This window comes from Macrobrachium rosenbergii, chromosome 21 (assembly GCF_040412425.1).
Source record: "Macrobrachium rosenbergii isolate ZJJX-2024 chromosome 21, ASM4041242v1, whole genome shotgun sequence".
NCBI classification, from domain to species: Eukaryota; Metazoa; Arthropoda; class Malacostraca; order Decapoda; family Palaemonidae; genus Macrobrachium; species Macrobrachium rosenbergii.
In genome coordinates, this window is record NC_089761.1 from 67,313,165 (window position 1) to 67,340,796 (window position 27,632).

A 27,632-nucleotide genomic window follows, 5' to 3' on the forward strand; every position below is an offset into this window, starting at 1 on the left:
GTTTGTGTTCCGATGGGTTCCAGTTCATTTATCACTTATATAAATTTCCCTTCGGTGATAATTCTCCTTCGGAGATATTCCTGAGGTAGCGTGAATTTGATATTGCGACATTTGTAGCTTCATGATTGTATATAAATCACGGTGTGATAAAAATTTCATAATAAGAGCTGCGTGTTCCAAACGTACCAACGAACTATCATGGCGGAAGGTGGGTCATTGCTGAGGTTATACAAAAATCCCCACTCACGACGGAAAAAACAGTACAGCAGACTTGGTAATGACTTATACCTCTCTTGATGGCATAGTGATAACGTCCACTGGAGTCGCTGAATAGGCCCACGTCAAGGGTTCGCGTCTCGATGAGTTTCAATTCATTTATCAATTATATAAATTCCCCTTCGGTGATAATTCTCCTTCAGAGATATTCCTAAGGTAGCTTGAATTGATATTAAGCGACATTTGTAGCTTCATGATTGTATATAAATCACGGTGTGATAAAAAAATTTCGTAATAAGAACTTCGTGTTCCAAACGTACCAACGAACTATCATGGCGGAGGTGGGTCATTGCTGAGGTTATACAATTTCCCGCTCACAACGGGAAAAAACAGTACAGCAGAATCGATAATGACTTATACATCTCTTGATGGCGTAGTGGTAACGTCCACTGAAGTCGCTGAATAGGCCCATGTCAAGGGTTTATGTCCCAATGGGTTCCAATTCATTTATCACTTATATAAATTCCCCTTCGGTGATAATTCTCCTTTGGAGATATTCCTGAGGTAGCGTGAATTTGATATTAAGCGACATTTGTAGCTTCATGATTGTATATAAATCACGGTGTGATAAAAAATTTCATAATAAGAGCTGCGTGTTTCCAAACGTGCCAACGAACTATCATGGCGGAGGTGGGTCATTGCCGAGGAGGTTAAGTACAATTTCCCCGCTCAACGGGAAAAAACAGTACAGCAGACTTGGTAATGACTTATACCTCTCTTGATGGCTTAGTGGTAACGTCCACTGGAGTCGCTGAATAGGCCCATGTCAAGGGTTCGTGTCCCGATGGGTTCCAATTCATTTACCACTTATATAAATTCCCCTTCGGTGATAATTCTCCTTTGGAGATATTGCTGAGGTAGCGTGAATTTGATATTGCGACATTTGTAGGTTCATGATTGTATATAAATCACGGTTGTGATTAAAAATTGCATATATATATATATATAATATATATATATGATTATATATATATTGCATATATATATATATATATATATATATATATATATATATATATATATATATATATATATATATATATATATATATATATATATATATATATATATATATATATATATATATATATATATATATATATATATATATATATATATATATATATATATATATATATATATATATATATATATATATATATATATATATATATATATATATATATATATATATATATATATATATATATATATATATATATACATATATATATATATATATATATATATATATATATATATATATATATATATATATATATATATATATATATATATATATATATATATATATATATATATATATATATATATATATATATATATATATATATATATATATATATATATATATATATATATATATATATATATATATATATATATATATATATATATATATATATATATATATATATATATATATATATATATATATATATATATATATATATATATATATATATATATATATATATATATATATATATATATATATATATTCCACATATATATATATATATATATATATATATATATATATATATATATATATATATATATATTTCTATGAATGTCTGGGGATACTTACTTGTTTCTGGGTGGCAATGGATGAACACAGGAGTTCCTTTTGTTTATTACACATCTGACTCAATATTAGGACACTTCATAGCCAAACAAGGGAAATCTATGGCTTAGGGCCTTCTTCTTGTGAGGGAAATTACGTAACTCATGGGTTCTCTTAACTAATTATATTTACATAACAACAGAGATCAGAAGAATGACGAATTACTGGGCAGGTAATAAAAAGGGCCTGCTAAAATAATGAATCCTACACAGAATAAATATTCTATGCTGACGAAGTCTTCATAACAGGGAACATCACAGTGTGAGGGGAACTGCACATGGATTTTCCGAGAGATTCCACAGTTGAGGCCTATCTGCAAATATCTGCAAGACAGTTACTTGCAATAATAATAAGACACTCAAAGGGAAACGGAGGAATGCATAGATGGTGCCAAATACCTCAGTTTGACACTAATGCACAAATCCTGAATGCTCCAGCACAAATTACTGAAGATGATTGCACAATGGAAAATAAATGAAAAATCAGGCAGAGAAACAACAGGGATCATGACTGACTAAGAGAACCTTATTCCGGCACATTGCATTCGTCAAGATGACGGTGTCCTCATTCGATAGGGTGCTGGCGATGGAGGAGAGAATTATACTGCCACTGCAAAGTATATTGGTTCAAGCCCCAGGGTCGAACACGTGGGAGGTTCAAACAGACAGCCATGGTAAGGACATCTGTCCTCAGGTGGTGTTCAGTGTGGTCTCTCTCTCAATTTCTGTTGCATTGTCTATAAATAACCTTGGGGATTACGCTGTGGCATCCCACATAGGTGGCACAAAGGTCAATCTTCGTCACGTTTTGTACACTGACCGCATGGCATCAGAAAATCCTCGTGAAGGGTCCAGGATGAAGTAAGGGGCCAACTTTCTCCTTTTGGCTCCTCCCTTGCCTTGCTTGATGCTGGCAAGGAACGACAGTCACCTGGAATTAGGCCTAAAGGCAATCACGTTGAACAGAGAGAGGGGTTAGGCTTAACTGTTCTGGGGAATGAAGGAGAGAGTTTATGAAGGGGCGAGTGGAAACCCACAGTTCTTAGTTATTAATGAGTGAAATTAATTTTTATTTCTTTCTCAATTATGTTGCAAATGTAAAAACGGGTGAGGTTGCGAGGAAAAGAGGTCCCATTCGTTGCACCTCCCCAACCAAGTTAGCATTCACACCCTAGATCGGGTGAGAAGGATTGCCAGGAAGCAAACTCACTTAAATACTTTACTTCTCTCTCATTTCCCTTTGATGCCTTATACATCAACATAAGCTTCTGAGTAGCAATTAAATTCAAGAGGCAAACAACATTGTTGCATTTACGTTAATGCAGAATAAATATTTCTTGCTAGAACTGACATATTTTTATCATTAAATTCCTATTATGTTAAGGCAGCAATAATCAGAATGTTTTTGCAATGTAATGATATAGTTAAAACAATGAATTAATACTAGGTTAATTCTAGAGATACTTCATGCACTCTTAATGATAATCAGTTACGAATTTTGCACACATGCAGTTAGTCTGCCTTGAAGAGGCGTTACTGTAAGGTAAACGTGGTCTTGGTTAGGTGTTTCCATGATACCTGAGCAACAGCTCAGTGCCATTCAGGAACTATTAAACACAAGGTCACAAGTCTGAGACCCGAGATTTATTACAGAGATTCACAAAGAGAGTAGGTGACAGATTCAGAGTAATCAATGATTGTTAATAAAAAGAGGATGATTAAATATGCCAAAATTACATTAAATAGCCTATGGAAAACAGCTAGGATTATTTCTTAGCCTAAGGAGGCCGCAAAGGTAGCCAGAAGGCGCGTCCCCTCCGGCAGTTTCATTTGCCAGCATCTGCGATAATGGCACTGTGCCAAGTTGGCACTCATATAACAATAACTAATGGCGATGGCATATCGTATTTCAAATGCCTAATGCTGCGCTAGGCATGAAAGGGAAGTCATAGGATTTATACAGTTGGCATATCTGTCAATGGCACTCTGCATGGGCAGAGGAGATTGAAGTAAAATGGGGGCCTCGGTAAGGCATAAAATAAATGAGCAATAATCAAACATAAGGAAGGGAAAATGTTAAAGGAAGAGAATAAGGGGTAGAGTTATAGAGGAAATAAATAGGTGAAGGACCCTGACATCCTCTTCTGGATAGAGGTGCCAAAGTCTTCATAGGAAAAAGGGATGGCACAGGTGCCAGGAGAGCTCGGGGCTCTCTTCAAGCTACCTGCAATTCTCCACGCCCGTGGTATTTCCTCCACAGACCTCTCTTACTTTGTATTTGAGTGCCACCTGTGTCAGCTTCTTTGACAACTGACGCAAGGGCCTTCTTTGCAAGCTCTACCATGATCCGTCGCAGTTCTTTGAGTTCTTCGGCCATTTGAGACATGGCAGAATCCTTAATCACTGCTGGGTCTGCGGCAGGCTGAGACTGAGAGGAAGCACTCGTGAGGGGCGTGAGAGACCCGCAAGTAAGAATGACCAGCTCAGGCATGGGTTGCGAGGCCGCACCTTTGGGTGAACTTCCGCTGTGGCCGGAAGGATCCGTCTCTCATACCGGCATTGGTAGCAGAGCCAAGCCAGAGGGGGACCCAGGCTGGGATCTCTCGAATGGAGATCAGGGGCATGCTCTGACACTAGCACTAAGGCAGGGCCAGGCACTAATAATTGATTTGGAATTTGCTCGTCGTTCGGGACGGACAGGGCTTGGCACTGCTCAGAGCACCCAAGTGACACTGAAGAGATTGTGAATCAAGAGTAGGATCTCCTGGAGGGGGATCTACTTGAGGCCCTGGCACTGGCACTGGGGCAGGGCTGGGCACTGGAATGGGATCAGGAATCTATCTTGGTGGAGGGGCCCACTGCACATTGCACTCAGGTGGCACTGGCAGTAGAGTGAAATCAGGCGTTTGAGGCTTACTCATGCCTAATGAAAGACGTGCTGGATTTGGACCCCTGGATTGCTGTAACTTAAATGGGGACTGGAAATCCTGTCCCAGAAGGAGGTCATAACCTCCAGGAATGTATCTGATGACTGCAAGGTTGCAGATTTCGGATATGTGAGGTCTCGTGACCCTCAACTTGACAGTAGGAAATATCATAATAAAGTGATTGATACCCTCAATCGTGACGAGTTTACTTCTGTTAATGATAGCTCCTCGGGGAACTTTGTCTTCCCTCATGAGGGACATTTGTGCACCAGAATCACCAAATGCCTTGACCTGGCTGGTGGGGTACCTACCTTGGGGAAATGCCACATAAATGGGACCCTAGGCTGAAGGACCTGAAATGTTGGATCGGTGACTGCCAAGGCAAGGGCGGGCCTACTTGATTTATTATTATTAGGGCATTTTGCCCATTGGGCGGAGTGCCCATATAATTTGCAAGCTGGGCAGTAAGTCCGAATATAATTTTTACCTGGCACTGTCCCATAGGAGGGAGCAGGTCCTTTACCCTTTGTCCACAACCCAGGTGTGGCTCGGGGTGTTGTCCCATTCGAGGACATAGAGGGGTCTTCTGGCCAATTCTCAGCCTTCAAGCGGCACTGTTCAGTGGAGTGCCCTGTTCTCCTACAGTAGCCAAACAAGGGTTTCTTATGGGGTGCCAATTCTTGAGAGGTTGCTGGGAGTTGGTCAAGGCAGGCGAGGAGGGATATAATTTCCTTCCATGGGAACTAAGATGGGAATGATGCATATCCCATACGTCAGCCCAATGGCAGCACTCGACCACTGTCTTAGGTGCCTTATCACACAAATGAGTGGCAAGAGCTGGCGGGGCATAAAATAAGAAGTCCTCGAGCTGGAAAAGTTCAAGGATTTCCTCCACACTAGTGGCTTTCAGAGACTTGAGCCATCGTTTTAGGGCCTGGGTCTTTATGAAGATCCACTCAGACCAGGTTTGTCCTGATTCCTTGGGCATATTTCTCCACCTTTTCCTCCAATGGTCGGGAGTTATTTCAAAAGCCTTCGTAATGGCTTGGCGGACAAGGTCAAGATTTCCTTGATCCTCAGTAGGGAAAGCGTTGAATGCAATGGCACCCTTCCCTTCAAGGTGCCTTCCCAGGATCAGAGACACTTCTTCGGTAAAGGGCTGATTGGTCGTCAGGACCTTTTCAATATGGTCAAGCCAGGCTTCAGGTTTGGCTTCGTCCCATTTTCTTATGAGGGTGCCTACACTGCTGAGGGTTGAGTGAGGAGAGGGTGTTGATGTGTTGCACCTGTCATGAGCTGCTATTGCAAGCTGATGAGCTCTTTCCTTCTCCCTCTCCTGTCTTTCTCCCTCTTCTTGTTTCTCCTGAGCTATTCTTTCTTTCTCCTTCTCCTGTCTTTCTGCCTCTTCTCGTTTCTCCTGAGCCCTTCTTTCTGCCTCTTCTCATTTCTCCTGGGCTATTATTTCTTTCTCCTTCTCCTGTCTTTCTGCCTCTTCTCGTTTCACCTGAGCTATTCTTCCTTTCTCCTTCTCCGGTCTTTCTGCCTCTCCTCATTTCTCCTGGGCTATTCTTTCTTTCTCCTTCTCTTGTCTTTCTGCCTCTTCTTGTTTCTCTGGGCTATTCTCTCTTTCTCCTTCTCCTGTCTTTCTGCTTCTTCTCGTTTCTCCTGGGCTATTCTTTCTTTCTCCTTCTCCTGCCTTTCTGCCTATCTTTCTGCCTTGGCACCGTCTACCCTCTCTTGGACCCATTCCCTCAGGGCTTGTCCTGATAGTCCCATGTCCTTTCCAGTGGACATGTAGAATTTGAAGTCCTCATTTTGCTGGGCTCTGGATATCATAGGAATCTTGAAATAGTGCTTATATGGGCTTGACTCGTTAGAAGATCAAGTATGTCTGAAAAGACTCAGGGTGTCTCGACAGACTCAAGTGTCCCGAAGGACTCAGGATGTTTCAAAAGACTCAGGGTGCCCTGAAGGACTCGGGGTGTCTCGAAAGACTCAGGGTGTCTCAAAAAAAAAAGTTAAGTATACCTTAGTTTTACCAGACCACTGAGCTGATTAACAGCTCTCCTAGGGCTGGCCCGAAGGATTAGACTTATTTTATGTGGCTAAGAACCAGGACCCCAGGTGTCCCGTAGGACTCAGGTGTCCCGAAGGACTCAGGGTGTCTCGAAAGACTCAGGTGTCCCGAAGGACTTAGGTGTCACGAAGGACTTAGGGTGTCCCGAAGGACTCAGGTGTCCCAAAGGACTCAGGGTGTCTCGAAAGACTCAAGGTGTCCTGAAGACTCAGGGTGTCCCGAAGGACTCAGGGTGTCTAAAAAAACTCAAGGTGTCCCAAAGGACTCAGGGTGTCTGAAGAGACTCAAGTTGTCTGAAAAGACTCAGTTGTCCAAAAAGATTTAAATTTCAGGTTTCTGAAACACTCATTTGTTCAGAATGAACGTAAATTGATATGCCTGAATAAGACAAATCTCAGGGTGTCTGAAAAGACTGTTAAAATTTAATGTGACTGAATAAGACAAATCTCAGGGCGCCTGAAAAGGCTTAGTTAAAAATTAACCTGTCTGAATAAGACAAATTTCAGTTAAAACTTAATATGTCTGATTAAGACAAACTTCAGGGTGTCTGTTAATATGTCTGAATAGACTTAATGGTTCTTAATGAATGAAAAATTAGCCCAAGCTAACATAAGCCTTCATTTATATTTTATTTTGCTGAGGGACGCTGCAGAACTAATAAAAAAAGAAAAGGCTTACAGGATGATACACTTATGGTGTGTAAAGGAAATTTTCCTTGCTCTGTCCAATAATTTTAAATGTGGCATAATGAAAAAAGTACATCGATCCTAACGAATATTAAAATCTCAAACACACAAGGGCAAGGAAAAAAAATGCTTAATCTTATAACATGCACGGAGGCAATCCGGAACTGCCGAGGCTATGCATGGGGAGGGAAAGAAATTGTTACTCTGTTTATCAAACCTTAGCTCGCACATCTCTCATGGTACTCCAATGGGAATAAATTTACAGGAATACTATGGCTCGCCGAGGAATATCCTACTCAGTTAGAATAAAAGGTTTATTACCTTAAAATACACGTTAAGGTGCACGGACATATGGATAAAAATTAGAGAGCGAGAGAAAGGGATTATACAAACGCGCTCTGCGTGCGGTTTTTATAACAATGGAATTTTTACTGGAACTTACAAATCAAAGATGGCGAATGGTCAGGGATGGGCACACATGGCCTGGAATTGAAGATTCCATGTCGGAATTACTATTCTCTCGTCTTGAGAGCAGAAACTTAGATTCCTAAATACTTCCTACCTTTTCCTATCGATCAAGCGATGGAGAGCAAAAGAGAGAGAGAGAGAGAGCGAGAGAGACTGGCTCTTCTCATATGCTTAAAATGGAGGGGGTATGATATCAGGATCATCTCTAATTATGCAGACCAGCTAGCAGTTGCTATTCTGCTGATAACTGCAAGGCAGTCGGATCCTGGCAAGGTACAACAGTTGCTATGAATGTCCGAGGGATACTTACTTGATTCTGGTTGGCAATAGATGAACACAGGGAGTTCCTTTTGTTCATTACACATATAACTCAATATTACAACACTTCGTAGCCAAACAAGGAAAATCTATGGCTTAGGGCCTTCTTCTTGTGAGGGAAATTACATAACTCAAGGGTTCTCTTAACTAATCATATTTACATTACAACACAGATCACAAGAATGACGAATTACTGGGCAGGTAATAACAAGGGCCTGCTAAAATAATGAATCCTACACAGATTAAGTATTCTATGCTGACGATGTCTGCATAACAGGGAACATCACAGTGGGAAGGGGAACTGCACATGGATCGGCCGAGAGATTCCACAGTCGAGGCCCATCTGCAAATATATGCAAGACGGTTACTTGCAATAATAATAAAACGCTGAAAGGATGAAATAACTGAGAAATTATGTTTAACACAGATTACTGGTGATCGCACAATGGAAAATAAATGAAAAATCAGGCAGAGATATAACAGGAATCGTGACACTAATGAACCTTTCTATAATTTCCTTCATCAAGATGATGGTGTCCTTGCTTGAACACTGACCGGAGGAGGAAATTATGCCACTACAAAGCTCCAAACACAAATTACAGAAAGCCAAGGTAAGGACATCTGTTCTTGGGTGGTGTTCAGCGCATTCTCTTTCTCGATTTCTGTTGCGCCGTCTATAAATAACCTTCAGGTATTATGCTGTGGCATCCTACATAGGTGGCACAAAGGTCAATCTTCGTTACATTTTCTATACTTACTGCATGGCCTCAGAAAACCCTTGTGGAGGGTCCAGGATTAGGCAGGGGGGCAATTTTCTCTTTTTGGCTCCTCCCTTGCCTTGCTTGATGCCAAGAATGTACGACAGTCACCTGGAATTAGGCCTAAAGGCAATCACATTGAACAGAGAGAGGGGTTAGGCTTAACCGTTCTGGGGAATGAAAGAGAGAGTATATAAAGGGGTGAGTAGAAACCAAAAGTTCTAGTAATTAATGAGTGAAATCAATTTTTATTCCTTTCCCAATCACGTCACAAATGCAAAAATGGGTGAGGTTGTGAGGAAAAGAAGTCCCATCCATTGCAGTATATATATATATATATATATATATATATATATATATATATATATATATATATATATATATATATATATATATATATATATATATATATATATATATATATATATATTTGCATCAAGTATGTATATAGTATATATGTATATATTAACATAAATTAATTAAAAGAGCTATATATAAGACTTTACTTTAAAACGTAGAAAGCAAGCTAAGAAAATTTATAAAAATAGATATACAAAAAGATAAAATTATCAAGAAAAGACAACACACTCAAACACAAACATTAAAAACAAAATAATAAAAAAAGACAACATACTTAAATACAGATGCATTTAAAAACATTGCAGGGTAAGAAAATCCATAAAACAAGGACACAAAAAGATAAAATTATCAAAAAAACAAAAAACTTCAAAAAGGCAGAGAGTTAAAACAAAATACAAGGGTACAGCAGTTGTTTGACAATTCAGTGAGGGAACTCGTTGTTTAATATTTAGTGTTTCGAGAATAAGTAGTTCATGAGGACTGTTTGTATAACCAATAATCTTAAAATCTTCATAGCAGATATCTGTTTTACATTTAATGGTATGGCTGCGTATATTAGAGGATTCTGGATTAGCTAATCGGCACCCGGTTCTATAACTTATCCCTCTGTGGGAATCGGCCCTCACCTTGAGAAGCCGCCTGGTGGATCCAATATATTTTCCTAAATTGCATTTACGACAATTGTACTCATAGACAATACCAGACGACATCAAAGACGGTAGCCGATCTTTAAATCTGAAAAGATCGGGGTTCTTAGGAATTAGTTTAAGATTGATGGCCCCAATATATTTTTGGACGATTTTCATGAAATCCCTTCGAAAGTTATCATATAAGAAAGGAAAAAGTTGCGTATAATGGAAGTTTAGGCACATTACAACACTTTGGCTTACTGGAGAATTTTTTATTTAGAAGTTTTTTGAGGATCCTGTAGAAAACATGAGTAGGGAAACAATTATTGGTGAAGTATTGCTGTAAGAAGACGATTTCTTGGTGAAAGAGGACCCAATCCGACGTTAGAGATAAAGCACGATGTATTAAGGTGTAAATAGAGTAAAGTTTAAAATTAATAAAACAAAAGCTATAAAAATTGGACCCCAGACCAGTAAAAGTTTTCTTTCGGAATACAGAGGTATTAAACTTATCATTACCTTTAGTTACGAGTATGTCTAAAAAGGCTAGCTTGGAGTCGTATTCTTTTTCTATGGTAAAAGAGATGTTATGATGATAGGAGTTAGACAATTCTAGGAAGCGTTCTGCATCGTGGTCTTGTTTAAGTAAAATAAAAGTGTCATCAACATATCTGGCATAGAATAGGGGACGATAAGCCAGGGGACACTCATCGAGTAATTGCTCCTCCAGTGAGCACATGAAGATGTTGGCGAACGTAGGTCCGAGAGGAGAACCCATGGCCATTCCTTCTATTTGTCTGAAAAGCACGCCATTAAAAATAAAGGCCGTGTCCAGCACGGCCAGTTCTAAAAACATCTTGAAATGGGAGCCACTAAAATTATGATACAATGAATCGGGTGTGGGAAAAAGTTTCTCCAAAATGATATCTATGGTTTCTCTAACTGGTATATTGGTGAATAATGACTCCACATCAAAGCTTGCCATGAAAAGGCCAGAATCTTGTGGAAGAATGCTTTGTTTAAACTGTTCAGAGTTAGTTACGGTATACTTGTTACCGGTCAGGGACTCCAATAGGGGAACAAGGAATTTGGCCAATTTGTAATTTGGAGTTCTATAGGAGTCCAGGATAGGGCGAAGGAGGACGTCGGGTTTGTGGACTTTGGGTAGACCGTACAAAATTCCAAAAGAAGAGCCTGTAACAAAAAGATCGTGGTATGTGTTCTCGCTAATGAAGTTCTCATTCTTAAGGCTACGGAGAAATCTATTGATCTTGTCTTCGTTCTAAAGATGGTTTGATAATCTGGAAGACCAATTTCTTCAAATTTAGCACGGTCATTTAAGATTTGGGTCATTTTGTTGATGTATTCAAATTTGTCTAAGATGACAGTTCCCCTCCCCTTATCAGGCTTCGTAATAATCAAATCATCTCGTTAGGACAGAGTTTTGAGGGTTTCATAATCGTTCTTATTAAAAAGGGGGCCCAATGTGTTTTTAATTTAGAAAAAGCTTTATGTGATAGGACCATCAATTCATTTTGTAAACGGCTGAGATCAGTACACAAATTCAGATTTTTCAAGCGGTGGAATAATGTTTCAAGTGGCAAGTAGAACTGGCAGAATGTAGGTTTATAATTAGGTAGGCAAAATTCTAATCCAAAAGACAAAAGGAATTCCTCACGTTTAGATAAAAAATATTTAGAAAAATTAAAAACGGTTTTGTTGTAGCCATGAAATCTAGGTAAGTTAATTCCAAGATTAAAAAATTTTTTATGATGCCTTCTCTGTATAAAATCCACGAAACTCTGAATACTTTTATTAAAAAGCCTAGTAAAGACAATTCTATCTAAAAACGAAAGAGTCCAACACCTTATTACGGAAGTTATCAACAGCCTTATTAAGTCGTTCGTATGCTTTCTGTTTACAAATAATTTCGTGGTGTAATAGGTACTTGGTTGTCAAGGTAAAATTAGGAATGATATAAAGAGTGTGTTGTCTCTTCTTGATAATTTTATCTTTTGTGATCTGTAAAATTTTCTTAGCTTTTTCTACGTTTTTAAAGTAAAGTCTTGTATATAGGTTTATATTAATATTTGCATTTTATTGTCGTAAAATCCCTGATTGTGATTAAGAAAATGAAACCAATAAATGGTAACTGTGTCATCTGCTTCTTTTCCTTTTTCTTGATGCAAATGTGATGATGGTTGTTTTTGGTCTTCCTGTTTTACAATGGAGCTTAACTTCGTTTACGAAATTTATTTCAACAACCCATTATCTTATCTTGAAAACTCGACCGAAAATAGGAAAAAGTGCTTGGATGTTTTTCTACAATACTGCCAGATAAATAATGTTGTTCCCAATTTTGTAAAATTTACAGTGTATAAAAGCTATTTATATCATTTTTTACCTTGACACCACCCAAGTATCTATTACACCACGAAATTATTTGTAAACAGAAAGCATACGAACGACTTAATAAGGCTGTTGATAACTTCCGTAATGAGGTGTTGGACTCTTTCTCCTTTTTTGGATAGAATTATCTTTACTAAGCTTTTAATAAAAGTGTTCAGAGTTTGTGGAATACAGCGAAGGCATCATAAAAATTTTGTTTAATCTTGAATTAACTTACCTAGATTTCATGGCTACAAGAAAACCGTTTTTAATTTTTCTAAATATTTTTATCTAAACGTGAGGAATTCCTTTTGTCTTTGGACCTGCCTGATTATAAACCTACATTCTGCCAAACTTGCCACTCGAAACATTATTCCACCGCTTGAAAAATCTGAATTTGTGTACTGATCTCAGCCGTTTACAAAATGAATTGATGGTCCTATCACATAAAGACTTTTCAAATTAAAAACACATTGGGCCCCCTTTTAATAAGAACGATTATGAAACCCTCAAAACTCTGTCCAAATAGATGATTTGATTATTACAAGCCTGATAAGGGAGGGAACTGTCATCTTAGACAAATTTGAATACATCAACAAAATGACCCAAATCTTAAATGACCGTGCTAAATTTGAAGAAATTGGTCTTCAGATTATCAAACCATCTTTAGAACCGAAGACAAGATCAATAGATTTCTCCAGCCTTAAGAATGAGAACATCATTAACACATACCAGGATCTTTTGTTACAGGCTCTTCTTTTGGAATTTTACAAAAAGTCCACAAACCTGACGTCCCCCTTCGCCCTATCCTGGCCTCTTATAGAACTCCAAATTACAAATTGGCCAAATTCCTTGTTCCCCTAAACACCCTGACCAGTAACAAGTATACCGAACTAACTCTGAACAGCTTAAACAACGCATTCTTCCACAAGATTCTGACCTTTTCATGGCAAGCTTTGATGTGGAGTCATTATTCACCAATATACCAGTTAGAGAAACCATAGATATCATTTTGGACCAACTTTTCCCACACCTGATTCATTGTATCATAATTTTAGTCGCTCATTTCAAGATGTTTTAGAACTGGCCGTGCTGGACACGGCCTTTATTTTTAATGGCGTGCTTTTCAGACAAATAGGAGGAATGGCCATGGGTTCTCCTCTCGGACCTACGTTCGCCAACATCTTCATGTGCTCCCTGGAGGAGCAATTACTCGATGAGTGCCCCTCCTTATCGTCCCTATTCTATGCCAGATATGTTGATGACACTTTTATTTTATTTAAACAAGACCACGATGCAGAACGCTTGAATTTTCTGTCCTATCATCATAACATCACTTTTACCATAGAAAAAGAATACGACTCCAAGCTAGCCTTTTTAGACATACTCGTAACTAAAGATAATGATAAGTTTAATACCTCTGTATTCCGAAAGAAAACTTTTACTGGTCTGGGGTCCAGTTTTTATAGCTTTTGTTTTATCAATTTTAAACTTAACTCTATTTACACCTTAATACATCGTGCTTTATCTCTAACGTCGGATTGGGTCCTCTTTCACCAAGAAATCGTCTTCTTACAGCAATACTTCACCAATAATTGTTTCCCTACTCATGTTTTTTTACAGGATCCTCAAAAAACTTCTAAATAAAAATTCTCCAATAAGCCAAAGTGTTATAATGTGCCTAAACTTCTATTATATGAACTTTTTTCCTTTCTTATATGATGACCACTTTCGAAGGGATTTCATGAAAATCGTCCAAAAATATATTGGGGCCATCGATCTTAAACTAATTCCTAAGAACCCAAAAAGTATCGGCTCTCTTTTCAGATTTAAAGATCGGCTACCGCCTTTGATGTCGTCTGGTGTTGTCTATGAGTACAATTGTCCTAAATGTAATTTAGGAAAATATATTGGATCCACCAGGCGGCTTCTCAAGGTGAGGGCCGATTCCCTGAGAGGATAAGTTATAGAACCGGGTGCCGATTAACTAATCCAGAATCCTCTAATATACGCAGCCATACCATTAAATGCAAAACTGATATCAACTATGAAGATTTTAAGATTATTGGTTATACAAACAGTCCTCATGAACTGCTTATTCTCAAAACACTAAATATTAAACAACGAGTTCCCTCACTGAATTGTCAAACAACTGCTGTACCCTTGTATTTGTCTTAACTCTCTGCCTTTTTCGAATATTTTTTTTTTTTGTGTGTGTTTTATACTTAGTGTGTCCTTGGCCTCTGGATTGGTAGGTTACCCTCCAATGTTTTTTAAGTGCATCTGTATTTAAGTATGTTGTCTGGTTTTTACTATTTTGTTTCTAAGTGCGTCTGTGTTTGAGTGTGTTGTCTGTTCTTGATAATTTTATCTTTTTTATGTTCTATTTTTATAAATTTTTTTTTAATTAATTTATGTTAATATGTTGTATTCCTGCCTTGATCTTGCTGCAAATATATATATATTTTATATATATATATAAAGTCTTGTATATAATATCTTTTAATTAATTTATATTAATATATTGTATTTTATTGTCTTGTATAGATCTCGTCTGATGATGTGATTAAGAATCATGAAACGTCGGAATAAATGGTTACTGTGTCATTTGATTCTGTATTCCTGCCCTGATCTTGATGCAAATGTGTTCCTGCCCTTTTGATCTTGATGCAAATATATATATATATATATATATATATATATATATATATATATATATATATATATATATATATATATATATATATATATATATATATATATATATATATATATATATATATATATATATATTTATATATATATATATATATATATATATATATACATGCATACATATATATATATACATACATACATATTTTATATATATATATATATATATATATATATATATATTCCCTCTTTCTTTCTTTTTTTACGTATTTCCCTGGGTTTATGGTATTCTACAGGCCGGCAACGGAACTTTATTTAATTGGCCTTGGAATTCTAATTTGCGTCAAGGGAAATCATAAAAAAAAATAAGAAAAGGGAGAATTTAGGAGCTGAAGTCTCTACTTTATAAGGAAATGTTACGTAAACACTTGGGATAAATTAAATAATTATATTTACAAAAGAAAGCATTTGAAGGGAAAAATGGATACGTAAATTGATAAGGGGCTTGCAGTGCCTGAAGATCCTTCTACTGGAGTCGTGACTAAAGGCAAGGCACAATCCAAGATGAGTCCATTGCGCATGGGTCCCTCTGCAAGAGAGATTTACACACTACACGCCAGTAAAGGAACAATGTAACACCGAATATGACTCGAGTTTGCACTGAGGGTGCCAAAGACTCGAGGAATGAATGACCACTTTACACTCGAACACAGGACATTGGAAATGGCACTGGATAAACTGGCACAAGGACACAAGTGAAATGCTGGTACTCCAAGCTTTCTAAAGGGCAAACTGTCATGACTGAAAAGTCTTCACTCGCACTTTACCTTAGGGGAAGCGGGTCTCTGACGAAGAAGGATGAGTGGCGATCACCAACGATGCACGCTGTCCCCCTAGGATGACTGGAGTGTGGAGCTGGACGGGGGAAATGAATGGTCTCTCAGCAAATGTACCACTCGCCCGCGTGTATGGCTGTCCTCCTACGACTGCTACTGCATGGCTCCTACTCACGCTACTAACTAACTGCTCAACTGCTTCCAGCCTCCTCCAGTCTCTTCCTTTTAAGGCAAGCGGCCAGGGGTAGGAGCCATGTGCAAACGATGAATCACTTGCCAGGTGTTCATTGATTCGGTGGCCTCTTCCCAGGTTTCCTGCGGAGGTAGGACAATTCAGGCAGCTTAATTTGCCTTTAGAAAGGCTGTTTCAAGAAGCTTAGTGGGGCTAAGCTTCTCAAGGGAGTGGCATCCAGTTTCTCCTCCTTGCCCCTTTTTATCCATGTCACCTCAATATCTGTTCCAGGTAAAAGAAGGACAGATCGGAATGTTGATAACCATGCTCTGATTTCTAGGTCAAATACGATTGGCCATGTAGTTCTCAATAAACAAAGGATAAATTAGGTGGGGGCTGGGAGAAGGCACACTGTGCACATTCACGACTTCTTGTAGTTTATAATAGCTTCCCACGGAAGATAACATAGCCTTCATTCGGGCTTCTATGTTGATATCCAAGAAGTTGGCACAGCTGGTTTACTTTACTCTTCTCCCAACGCAAAATGGAAAATACTTCCAACACATTAATACTAAACTTCTTTAACATGGCCCATTAATTTCTTCAAATTTACAGTATACGTTACTTTAAGATTACGAGACAAGATAATTTTGAGGCAGGAGACAAAGTTTAAGAATTAATTTATATATAAGTTCCTTAATTCTAAATTAACAAGGCATGCGGTTAGTACAGTATGCCTTGAAGACGCTGTGTAAATGATAAAACAGCGTTTATTTTTATAAATGACATCTCCTTTACGTGATATTGTAATGACGATACACAATTCGCCAACTCGACAGCTGACGGCTGACCCTTACTCTGGGGATTGTGACAGTGGTGGGCGAGCGAGAGTATTCACGAGTTTTAATTCGCTAACTTTAAACCACGCTAATTTTATGCGTCCACTGCCCATAACTTGAATACAGGCTATAAATAGATACTCGCTCAATGTTATGACGGGATGAGCAGACAAAAGACGAGGGGTCTGGGGACAAAAGAGAGTTCTTAGTAGAAAGGGAAAAAGAGAAAAACAAAATAACAAAAGGAAACTGAACAGGATGTTATGATTGAAAGCATGACCTCATACTAAAGGCGGGACATGCCTCTCGGATTTTACGAAGGGGCATTTAAAATCACAAGGGCAGGAGTTTAGGACTCGCGATTCATTAAAACAGAAAAATAAATAAACGAGTAAATGATGTTGGCAGAAAAACCAAGGGTAACAGAGTGAGGTATTTATTGTGTTATGTGGGAATTTATCATCCTTCACCTATAAATTATGGCCCGGACTATGTCTCAGCCCCAGGGCTGGAAAAGGGAACCCAAAGGGCACGACCCCTTCAGGAAGAGCTGACACACATGCCCTGTGCCAAGGTAGGGGCGCAAGGGCGTGCCACTTCCCACTCTGTTATTCTCAATGATTTATACATTTTGAGGGGAATGGTATCCTGTATTTAATTGCCTCTTGTGGTGATAATTTAAGAAAAGATTAATAGAGAAGGATAAGGGATAGAAGTTCCAGAGGAACGGAAGAAGATAGTGGAGTGCCTTGACATCCTCCTCTGGATTAGAGGTGCCAAGACCTTCGAAAGATGAAATGGTGGCACAGGTGCCAGGGGAGCTCCAGAGCTCTTTGTAAACTACCTGGAAATTCCCACGCCCGTGGTAATTCCGCCGCGAACCTTTCCTACTGGGACAGTCATCCTTGACCGGGGAAGTGGAGGGCCCGAGACCAGAGGGCAGCGTAGAGTGTCACCTGGGCCAGCTGCTGCAACAGCTGACGCAGGAGTTTTCCTTGCTAGTTCTACCATGATCCGTCGCAGCTCTTTGAGTTCATCGGCCAAGTGAGATATGACAGAATCCTGACTCACAGGGGTATCTGCGGCGGGCGGCGAGAAAGCAGTAACAGTCGGCGGGGGCGTGGACAACTCGCAGGTATCAATGACCAGCTCAGGCACAGCAGGCAAGGCCGCCCCTTTAGGTGAGCTTCTGTTGTGGTCGAGAGGAACCGTCTCTCTTACCGATGCTGGTAGCGGTGCCAGGCCAGGAGAAGAGAGGGGTCCTGAGTTGGATCCCTTGAATGGAGATTGGGGTTGTGCTCTGGTGCTGGCACTAAGGCAGTCAGGCACTATCAGAGGTTTCTCGTGCTCGTTGGTCAGGACAGACAAAGCTTGGCACTGCTCAGTGCATGCAAGTGGCACTGGCTGGCATTTGGCATCTCAGGGAAGGAGACCTGATTGGGGGCCTGGCACTGGCACTGAGGCAGGGATGGGTACTGGAATTGGATCGGGAACAGATCGAGGGGCCGCTGTACATCGTACTCAGGTGGCACTGGTAGGGACTGCACGTCCTCCTGGTACCCAGGGGCCGCCAGTCTTGACTGAGGGAGAAGCAGGGGAGGATTACTCGTGCCCGAGGAATGAGTTGGGGAATGTGGACCCCTGGATTGTCATGATTTCTGTGGGGACTGAAAGTCCTGTCCCAGGATGACGTCAGCCATCTCCGGGGAGATGGCTTGCTACTGCAAGATTGCAAATTTTTGACTGATGAGGTCTTGTGACTCTCAATTGGACCATAGGGAGTATCATTTTAAATTGATTTACTCCCTCGATCATGACGAGTTTTTGTCTATTGACGATAGCTCCATAGGGAACTCTGTCCCTTCGTATGAGGGAGATTTGTGCACCCAAGTCCTCGAATGCCACGACTCAGAGCGCGGGGTGGCTGCCTCGGAGAGGGGCCACATATATGGGGCCTTTGGCAGGAGGACCCAAGGACTTGGAATTCGTGACGGCCAACGCGACGGCGGGAGTATTTGACTTATTATTGTTAGGGCATTTCGCCCATGAGGGAGAATGGCCATAAACCTTGCACGCCGGGCAGAAGGTTTGGCTAAAGTCTTACTGCGCTGCCCCTGTGGAGGGCACAGGCAAGTTATAGGGTGGTTTTCCGGGAGAGAGAGGAGCTGTTTTCCTGCTTCGGCACTGCTCCGTTGAGTGCCCCGATCTTTTGCAATAATGGCAAGTTAGGGGCTTGCCGGAGTTTCCATTCTTGGAGGAATTTGATCTTCCGAAGAGGGGCGGCGGATTTATCTTCCGCCCCATGGATCCTTCCTGAGGGTGAGTCTCCAACATGTCTGCTATCTGGCAACAATCGGTGAGTGTTGCTGGGGCTTTTTCCACTATGTGGGTGGCGAGAGCAGGAGGGGCTACGTAGCGCAGGAAATTGCTCAAATTTAAATCTCTCGAGTACCTCGGCGGCACTAGTGGCTCCTTTGGACTCAAGCCATTTGGCTAATGCCCGGTCAGAATGGTACACCCAATCAGACCAAGTCTGGCCTGCTTCTCTTGGCTGCTCTCTCCAACGTCTCCTCCATCGCTCGGGGGTAATCTCGTACACCTTCATAACCGCTTAGCATACGGCTTTCCAGTTTCCCCTACCCTCTGCCAAAAGGGCGTGGTAGGCAACGAGTGCCTTCCCTCCCAGGAATTTAGTGAGAACAAGGGAGAGTTTCACGGGGGAGAGGTTGCAGCACTCAAGGACTCGTTCGGCCCTCTCAAGCCTCACTTCAGGTTCGGACTCTGTCCATTTTGGCATGAACGAGTGAGCTTGATTGAGGGCACTCATTTCCGCCGCATTAGGGGGAGTGGCGTTCTGTTGTTCTAACATCTGGAGGTCATGGGTGCGCTGTCGCTCTCGCTCCTCTCTATCCTTCTCCTCCCATTTCTCTTGGGCGATTCGTTCTTTTTCTTGTTCTTCCCATTCTCTCTCCTCTCTTCTCTCTTGGGCAATTCTCTCTCTCTCTCTCTCTTCTTCTGTTCTCTCTCCTCTTGTTTCTCTTGGGCAATTCTTTCTTTCTCTCTCTCCACCTTGGTATCGTCCACTCTCTCTTGAACCCAACCTCTCAGAGCTTGCCCTGATAGTCCCATGTCCTTTCCAGTGGACATGTAGAATTTGAACTCCTCATTTTGTTGGACTCTGGTATTAACCATTTTGAAATAATGGTTATATGGACTGGACCCTCTGGCGAATCAAATATGTCTGAGAAGACAGGTTGTCTGGAAAGACTCAATTGCAGGAATCTGAAACACTCAATTGTTCAGACTGCAGGAGAATGGATCTGTCTGAATAAGACAGTTGATCAGTAAGTCTGAGGAGACTTTGTTAAAGTTTAATATGTCTGAGTAAGACGTGGTTGTTCGTGACGAACGAATTTTAATATGTGTCTCAGAAGAAGTAACTGGATTTTATGTCACACTAGGACTTGGCCAGCTGTAGCGTGAAATTAAGGCAATTGTTCTAATGAACTAGAATGATCAGTCCCGTAAGGGCTTAAATGTGTGTGAAATACACTAATATAAGGTCTCAAAAGGACTTGATTTTGGGTTTCCCACAGGAATTAGAAATTCTCGCCTCTTGCAACGTAGAATTTTTTAAGAGTCTCTTAGGACTTGGAATTTGGTTTTCCTGTAGGAATTAGAAATTCTCGCCTTGTGCGACGTAGAATTTCTTGGGAGTCTCTTAGGACTTGGAATTTGGTTGAGAAATTCTCGCCTCGTGTGATGTAAAATTTTATTTAGTTTGCCCGTACGACTTGGAAATACAATTTGTCCCTTAGGACTTAGAAATTACTAACGTGATAAAACCCCCAAAAATTTTTTGCTGAGAGTGGAACAACAAACTACTTGGGAATGAATGAAAAAGAGGGTACACACACGGGCAGGGGCGGGGGTGCGGGGGATTGGTGAAGGTTGCCTGATCCTCAACGGAGTTGTTTTTAGATTCTGTGTGAATGAACCCGTCTATTTATAGACCGTCTGGGACTCTGGGGAATTTGCCGGGATGAGGGGATAACTGTAAAAATGATCTAGTAATTTTCCCTAGAAGCAAAGTTCAAATTTCGCTTTCCTAACACCTAATTCGAGTTTTAACTAACTGAGAGAAGTATTTCAGCAATGCAAGCTGATCTCGTCTTGTCCAATGTGGGAATTTATTCGTACCTAAATAATTCGCTAATCCGAAATGCGAAGTAAAATTTAACACGGAGGAATTTCGTACTATTCCTCGAAGCAAAAAATATGGCAAAGATTTTAACACAGAGGAATATCGCACTATTTCTCGAAGCAAAAAATATGGCAAAGATTTTAATACAGAGGAATTTCGCACTATTCCTCGTAGCAAAGAATGGTTACCACTGGTTATTTACTAACTACCTATCCTGAAAGGCATGCATTAATGAATCTAATATGGCGGTTCTCTTCTCTCAGTGAATACATGCGTCCCTATTCCTAATTCCTAGGAACAGTCACAATTGCAAAAAAAAAAAAAAAAATTTTGCTAAGGTAAACACATTACTTATGTGGAACTATCTTGGTCTGTGCTCTTGGTAACAGGTTCGGAATTTCTCTCATACCCAACTTAGCTTTGCTAATAGCTGATCTGGCAAGTTGCAAATGCAATGAAGCAACAATAGAGGGGAAAAATGCAACTGCTAAACGAGATCTAAGGCCATGTCGCCATTTTTACGTCTTTTCCCTGGGCTTATGGTATTTCTACAGGCCGGCAACGGAACTTTATTTAATTGGCCTTGGAGGTCTGACTTGTGTAAAGGGAAATCATAAAAAAAAAAATACGAAAAAGGGAAGAATTTAGGAGTTGAAGGCTCTACTTCATAAGGAAATGTTACGTAAGCACTTGGGATCAATTAAAGAATTATATTTACAAAAGAAAGCATTTGAAGGGAAAAATGGATACGTAAATTGATAAGGGGCTTGCAGTGCCTGAAGATCCTTCTACCGGAGTCGTGACTAAAGGCTATGCACAATCCAAGATGAGTCCACTGTGCATGGGTCCCTCTGCAAGAGAGAGTTACACATTACACGCCAGTAAAGGAACAATGAAACACCGAATATGACATGAGTTTGCACTGAGGGTGCCAAAGACTCGAGGAATGAATGACCACTTTTACATTCGAACACAGGTCATTGGAAATGGCACTGGATAAACTGGCACAAGGACACAAGTGAAATGCTGGTACTTCAAGCTTTCTAAAGGGGAAACTGTCGTGACTGAAAAGTCTTCACTCGCACTTTACCTTAGGGGAAGCGGGTCTATGATGAAGAAGGATGAGGGGCGATCACCGACGATGCACGTTGTCCCTCTAGGATGACTGGAGTCTGGAGTCATACGGGGGAAATGAATGGTCTCTCAGCAAATGTACCACTCGCCCGCGTATATGGCTGTCCCCCTACGACTGCTACTGCATGGCTCCTACTCACGCTACTAACTAATTGCTCAACTGCTTCCAGCCTCCTCCAGTCTCTTCCTTTTAAGGCAAGCGGCCAGGGGTAGGAGCCGTGTGCAAACGATTAATCACTTGCCAGGTGTTCAGCGATTCGGTGGCTTCTTCCAAGCTTCCTGCGGAGGTAAGACAATTCAGGCAGCTTAATTTGCCTTAAAAAGGCCATTTTAAGAAGCTTAGTGGGGCTAAGCTTCTCAAGGGAGTGGCATCCAGTTTCTCCTCCTTGCCCCTTTTTATACGTGTCACCTCATTATCTGTTCCAGGTAAAAGAAGGACAGATCGCAATGTTGATAACCGTGCACTGATTTCTAGGTCAAATACGATCGGCCATGCAGTTCTCAATAAACAAAGGGTAAATTAGGTGGGTGGAGGGAGGCGCGCTGTGCACGACTTCTTGTAACATATAATAATATATATATATATATATATATATATATATATATATATATATATATATATATATATATATATATATATATATATATATTGTCACTGCTTAAACTTTCCACTGAACCATTCATTAACTCCAAGTGATGAGAACAACACTTATGTAGCGTAAAGTAGATTTACTGAAGTGCACTAACAAACCAAAACTTAAATTAAACTAGAATTTTACTTATTTTAACTAACTTAAGAATATTTCAACAACAATAATTACAAATAACCACTTAATAACTGTAATGAACAAAAGAATCGTAAGCCACCGGATAATGAACTCAAAGACATAGTTGTAATGAGTTTGGAAGTTAACATTTCAAGGATTCCAAAGGGAAAAACAGGAGGTAATTTCATACACTATGTACGGTACAAAAAGCAACCAATATACATAATAGGTGGGTTATTAGTTACTACATAATGATAGAGTTATAGTATTACAACAATGATAGGAGGGTTATCATAGTCCCCACTGTTAGGAATGAAATTACTGTGACATTTTTCATTTCTGACCAAGGCGTGATAATGCGTCTGCAATAGTGTTGCTTGACCCTCAATGCTGTGGATCTTAATGTTGTATGTAGACAGTATGTATGACCATCGAAGAAGTTTCTTGTTGGTAAGCTTGGCCCTTTCTAGAAAAGTAAGGGCTTGTGGTCGGTGTAGATTACGACACTTTCAGCTCCTTCCAGATAGGGACGAAAATGAAGGACAGTTGCAACTATGCTAAACAGTTCTTTCTCGATGGTAAGCCATCCTACAGTAGTCGAGTGCCTTTGAATGCTCCATAGTAGTAAGATATAGGCAGCAGTCTTTCTAGCAAAGGAGGAAAAGTACTTGTTCCATTATTTATTTCCTGCAGGACACCGTCAAATCCTGTATTACAAGCATCTACCGGTATGAAAAAAGGTTAAGCAAGATTAGGAGCTTGCAACAAAGGAGATGAAGTCATGAATAACTTTAGATGCTGGAAGGCCTTGTCGTGATCCTGAGTCCAGTGAAACCTTACTTTGCTTGATGTTAAAGCATGTAAAGGAGAAGTTGTGATGGCAAGTTAGGACAAAATTTGAATAATATGATACCATACCTAGGAATGTTTTGAGTTCTTTTTATCACTAGGAGTGGAAATGAAGTTATTGCCTTTACATTTCTATCCTTGGGTAATATGGAGCCACTGCCAATGACATGACCCAGGTATGTAACCTTTGTCTTTTGAAAGTTCTAAACGAACTCTTAGCTAAATTAATAACGAGGTTAGCTTCCAGGAGTCTTTTGAAGAGTTCTTTCAAGGTCTCGAGATGTTCGTCCCAGGTGTTACTAGCAATCACTATGTCATCCAAATAAGCATACACGCCCTCCAAACCTCGATAGGATGACTTCATGGACCATTTTGGTGCAGCCAAATCTAGTTTTTAATAAATACTCAACCTCAGCCTTCAAGGTTGGCAATAAAACGATGGGATACCCGATAAAAGGTTGACTTAACAGGACTGGTGTTGGGTTCTAGCACAACATCATGTTCCACTCAAGGTACAGCAACCAGGAGTGTCTGAACATATAGCAGGATAAGACTTCAGAACAGCCTCCAGTTCTTTCTCTTTCCACCTTAGGAGATGACTAAGATACACTGTGAAAGGAGAGAAAGAATATGTGAATTACTAGCATCTTTCCAATGACAAAATATAATTATACAAAGTTTCTTCTTCGTCTGGTTCGAGAGGAGAGACATTTCATATCAACTGCCTCGCTCACTGGGGTTTTCTGTATAGAAGTCTCCTTGATGGGAGCAGTTGTCATCCTTAAGTTTTGAGCAGAGTGATCAGTCCTTTTGCATAAGTCACTTATCAGGTGAACTACCTCTTAAGATGTTTTCTTTCACCATGCTTAGGTTTGTCCTGGGTCTTGACTGCCAAACATCATCTCGAAGGGGAAATTCCAAGTCGACTCATTAGGTGTACTCCAAAGTACATACATAAGGAGATCCAGGTCTTCATCCCAATCTCGCCGAGTTTCACACATGTACTTGCGCAGGAGACTTTTAATGGTCTGATGTACCTGTTCGAGGGCTCCATTCGTTTGTGGGTGATATGCTGAAGCAAAAATATGGGAGATGTTGAACTGCTTTAAAGTTTGCTTAAACAAATCACTAGTGAAGTTTGTCCCCTGGTCACACTGCAGTTCCTTAGGGAAACCAAAGATGGTGAATATTTTAAGGAGATTAGCAATAATTGTTTTGGCAGATATGTTTTTAATAGCTATGGCTAGAGGAAATCTAGTAGTTGGACACAGCACAGTTAAGATGTACTCGTTTTGCTTTTTAGTTTTGGGAAGTGGACCAACACAATCTACAATTACCTTTTCAAAAGGAGAATTAGGTACCGTAATAGGAACTAATGGTGCGGGTGGTATTTTCTGATTAGGTTTACCCGTTACCTGGCACGGATGGCAAGATTCTATGTGGCGTTTTACATCAGCTTTCATACCAGGCCAGTAGTAATCTTCCAATAAACGCTTATAGATTTTGGAAATGCCTAGATGAGACTCTGCTGAATGAGCAAGATCCAATAAAGCTGTACGAAGATTAGAAGGAACTACAAGCTGATAAATATCATGCCAGGAATTTTGTCCTGCAATCTTCAGAGGTCTGTAACATCTCATAAGGATGTTATTATCAAGATAAAAATACGGTAACTTATTTTCATCAGCATTGTCTTTTACTTTATCAAAATAATCTTTTAAACTATCATCAGACTTCTGATACTGTACAAATTCATCTGAGGGAATATCAACAATATCAGCAATGACTTTTTTACTCAAAGTACTTGGATCTACCTTATCTGTGGGTTTCGTCTCTTTAGGAGGAACTGAAGTTGCAGACCTGGTGACTACTTGACAGGGAAGCTCTGTCCCAGGAGAAAACACCACTTGGCTAGCTTTCTCGATCACTACTTCAGGCTGAGTGATGATAAGACTAGAGTACTGTTAGTTTGAGCCAGGTTATTACCAAGTATCATGTCTATATTCTTGCAAGGCAGGTCAGAATCCAACAAGGCAACATTAGTTGAACCTTTAAAATAAGGACAGTCAAGAGAAATCTGTACAATGGGCAAAACCTTTTGACAAGTCAAATCTGTGACAGTTACATATTGATCTGTTGGTTGGGCTAAATCTTTTAACTTTGAGCTAATGATAGTTTGAGATGACCCTGTATCTCTCAGAATTTGCACTGGAATATCATTAACTTTACCAGGATATATAAATGCTGAAAAGTCTGATAGAGGTTGAGCACAGTGAAGTGTAGTTTTATTTGCAGTGGTCCTGACTTGTGTCCCTGTTGAAAAGCATTAAGAGAAGCCTTACCATGAGATGCTTTGCATTTGGGGCTAGGACAGTCTTTGATATGATGTCCTTCTTTCTTACAAAAGTACAAACTTGAGTGGCAGATGAAGGGAGGACGACTGTGGTTTATGTTTATGAATGAGATGGTAATCATCAGCTAATAGGCAGCCCTTTTTCCATCTTTTCTTGTTTTTCTCTAATAAACATTGACGCATTAGCTGGAATACGCCTTAGGAATTCCTCCAAAACTATTAAATTCTTCAATTGTTCAAATGTAGTTATTTGTTCCTTATCCAACCATTTATTAAACTGCTTCAACTTCAGTGTGAAAAACTCCAGATAAGTTTGTGCTTGGCTCTTCAAAGTTTGTCGAAAGATTTGTCTGTACCCTTCTGCTGTCACACTGTAAGCATCTAAAATGGCAGTTTTAAAGACTTCGTAATCCCTTTCTTGGACCAGTTGCGCTGCCACATATGCTGCTTTTCCTTTGAATGAATTTCTGATTAAGAGTACATATTGGTCACTAGGCCAGTTGAGAGACGTTGCAGTGTTTTCAAAAGTAATGAAAAATACATCAGGGTCTTTTTCATCGAAGACAGGTAGGAGTTTGCGTGCTTTGCCAAGATCAAAAGCCTCGGGTAACTGCTTCTCTGCTAACCTTTCTTCCAGTCTTATGGCTGATAGTTCCTTTTCCAACTGAACTCTCTCTTTCTTTCTAGTTCAAGTCGTCTTTGCTCAGTTTCTGCAATTAGGCTTGCAGCTTCTACCCTTTTTTGTTCTGCTGCTGCCGCGGCATTTGCAGCTTCTACCCTTTTTTGTTCTGCTGCTGCCGCGGCATTTGCAGCTTCTACTGTTCGCTGCTGTAGTTCAAGTTGAAGTCTCAATTTCACTAACTCTGGGTCTTCAGTCGTCGTAACTTTACGAATAGCACCTCGTTCTAGTGTTAGAGGCCTTAAGGGAAGAGCCTCTTCTTCTGTAATGTTTCCACTATGTACCAAGAAGTCTAAAATCTTTCCCAATAGTTCAGCTTTCACAACAGCATGACTTACAGTTATCCTTGCCCTTTCAGCTATTTGGCGAAGCTGGTCTTTCTTGGCTTCCGTAGTGTATTCAGGTGTTCCCTGTGAGCACTTAAAATTTTTCAAGATCAAAAGGCATCTTTCAGTACTAACAAGAAAATATTAAAATGAACAGTTCACATGAAACTGCACTACCATACACAAGCTCATGTAACCACCAAATGTCAAACCTTTAGGCCATTTGTTAAAAAAAATATAATGGTGTGAAGGCACCCATAAATCACGAATTACCGTAACAATCA